This window comes from Rissa tridactyla, chromosome 8, assembly GCF_028500815.1.
Source record: "Rissa tridactyla isolate bRisTri1 chromosome 8, bRisTri1.patW.cur.20221130, whole genome shotgun sequence".
In the NCBI taxonomy this organism is placed as follows: domain Eukaryota; kingdom Metazoa; phylum Chordata; class Aves; order Charadriiformes; family Laridae; genus Rissa; species Rissa tridactyla.
The window spans coordinates 14,631,127-14,634,024 of record NC_071473.1 but is presented as its reverse complement, the minus strand read 5'-3'; the positions used below and the strand labels follow the sequence as shown (position 1 = coordinate 14,634,024).

General features: G+C 36.4%; 1 protein-coding gene across 12 annotated transcripts in view; it reads left to right on the top strand.

Annotated features, from left to right (window-relative positions):
• Window positions 1-382, top strand: part of RBFOX1 (RNA binding fox-1 homolog 1) — a 1,295,853-nt gene extending 1,295,471 nt beyond the window's left edge. For all 12 annotated transcript variants that reach the window (XM_054212203.1, XM_054212205.1, XM_054212206.1 and 9 more), the window contains one exon: window positions 1-382. This exon is cut by the window's left edge. The gene's annotated coding sequence lies outside the window, so the exon portion shown is untranslated.
• Window positions 383-2,898: the final 2,516 nt, after the last annotated feature.

The window sequence follows — 2,898 nt, the reverse complement described above, 5'->3', positions numbered from 1 at the left end:
TTCCAATGTGGGGAAAAAGGAAGCTTTCCGAGGCCTGGGTATTGCAATACATGCAGTAGTGCATCATTTTAGCAACTCTAAAAAGAGGAAAAATTACATTTTTTATCTTATACCTCAGATATTTTGTTCTGTGTATTTTAATATTGTGGGTCTTTAATTTCTGAAGGTTACGTAGTTTGATTGCTGGCTGTAGAAGTTTTTGTGGTTGATCTAGAAAGCTGCTAGATATGAATAAAAACTGTTTTAGGGCCACAATCAAGAGTGCTATATCATGTAAATGAATTATATATGCTGAATATTAAGCTATTGGGGTTATCACATGTTTTGTAAGAGTGTAAGTGACTACAGTAGTCATTTTTTTCTGCATCTACATTTATTTTCGTTTATGAGCGGGAGGGAGGGGGGAAATTGGGGACATGGGAATGGGGTTTGGCTAAAATATTAATTAATGAAGCAAAAAGGGGCCCCACTGCACCAACTATCATATATCAGCTGTCTTAAATTATTCACTGTTTGTTCAAAGCCAAAGGTTATGTTCTTATTAGGGGTGCTTTTCTCGACACTTGTACATAAAAATCGGATTAAAAACTGTCCAAAGGCACCCTTTTAAAGCATTCCACCAGGCAGTATTCAGCTATTTAACCATAACTAGTTATTTAGGCAAAAACTGCTAGTTAGACCATTAACAAGCATTCTTTTTATATTTCTTCCAGTAAAATAAATTATTGATATCATTGCTGACTTTTATATTATGGGAGGGAAAAAAACAATAATAAAAAGGTGATAAAAGCACTGTTTCTATTTTTTTCTTTTTTTTCCAAAAAAGAAAGTAATAAAAACTTAAATTCTTTGTACCAGTAAAAAAAATGTATAAAATTTACATCCGTGCAGTGGAGTTGTTAAGTTCTAGAAATACACAGCCTATGATGCTTTAGATTTAGCCTAGTAGACCAACTGTTAGAGACAGACGTATCATTTTTATGGAATTATATGATAATCATATTCAGATTTATATAAGCATTTTACAAGTATTGCAATCATTGAGTAGAGATAATCATGGTATTTTCATCAGCTTGGTACTTTTGGAAACATGACTGTGTCGTGTAAACAATCTGCAATTTTTCAAGGCATGACAACTTGCCCCTGTTTAGTTTTCAAACCGAGGCCATTTTGCTAAATATCGGGCCCAAGACAACTTTTCAACTGGGACAAAAGAGGGACCTTCTTCTGCCCGAGCGCTGACCGGAGAAGGCCGCATGTCTGGGTCCCGGGCGGGTGCAGCCCGGCGGATGCCCGGGTGGCGGTTTCAAGCATAGTTGAAAAATTGCAGTTTGTCTGTGCATATGTTTGGACTCTTTCCATGTTGTCCTGTTTACAAGTTAACCTAAGTTGGGGTGTTTGTCACGGGTCTTCTTGTTTTTGTATTTAAATAAATAAAGCAGAAAACTGTCTTGCTACAGTTTTGCTGCAGATAGTTATATCCTCATGTGTAACGTGCGTGCCTACCGGCAAGCACCTTAGTAAATTATCAACTCACCGCTGTGAACCTGCCAACTTGCTATAACAACTCTGCTTTAAAAAAAGTGTTTGTGATCAGGCTTTCTCTTTGTCATCGTATGTGCATGCAGTATGATCAGTTGAACAATAACCATCAATAAAGTTTCACAAGATTTGAAAACAAAGTTTCTGTAGCATTTATATCTAAGAATGAAAATAAATTATCTTTAAAATTGAAACAGAGAGAGAAAGAGACTATATTAATCAATGAAAAATGGGGCAGTAACATATATTTATACTGGTGAGGGAATGAACTGGAATTTATTAAGAGTTCAATCCCCACATTTATTATGTAAGTTATATGAAACAAGCCTCCTGTTAAAAAAAAAAAATAAAATATAAAATCACTTAAACACCACGATAAAGCAACTTGAAAAATGTTTACCAAATGTTAGGCTTCCAATTTGAAGCGTGGATGATACATCTCTTTTGGAACTGCACACACAAAATGTCTAACGTGGGGAATAACAGAATTTATTTGCAATTTTAATTTTCATGAGATGGCTTTACAACTCCCACTCTCCAAATGATTATATGGCGTTTTAGTCTATTAAAATAATCTTGAAAGGTTGAGAGTGCAGCCCATATTAGAAAATATTTTGTTTATAAAGCTCCTACAGTACTCATAGTAGTCATTTTAAAATGTATGTCTGAAATAGTTATGTAAGAAAAGCATTTGAAATTTTTTTACAATATATATTGGGAATGTTTTCACTTATATAAATAACTACTGATAATATGACTTATGAAAAAAATTATTACTACCATATGTGGAATATAGTGACTTCTAAACAGATTTAAAAAAACACCCTACAAACCCAGAAAATGTGTATATCTGTCTTTAGAAATTAGTGTTTATATCACAACCGTGATTTGTGAATAAAGAAAAATGGTTTGTAATATCAAAATAAAAGCTTAGTCTGAAAAGGTAAAAATACGTTGGTGTTCAAAGTCATTTTGCTTTTCTTTTTTATTGTGTTGGTCCAAGAGCTTGTCCACAGTTGCACCATCTATACCCTACCCCATGTACTTACAAACAGATGTTCTCTTGGCAAGGTCGGCAGGTTTTTGGCTGCCTGGAAGTGGTGTTTGGGAGCCTGGCTGGGCAGAGGAGCCCGACAAGGTTGGTGCCTGAGTGCTGGGGCTGCTGTGGGGGGGTCCGTGTCTGGGAGGGGGGCAATAACCTCACCAGCGGGCCCCAGCTGCTGCTTTGCAGCCAGAGGCCAGAGCGATGTGATTCAGCGCAGGACTGGGTTGAAGGTTTGCTTCCCGAAAAGGCAAGGTTAATCCAGTATGAGATGTCATTTTCAGGCAGCGCTGCATGATACATGAGGAAGAATT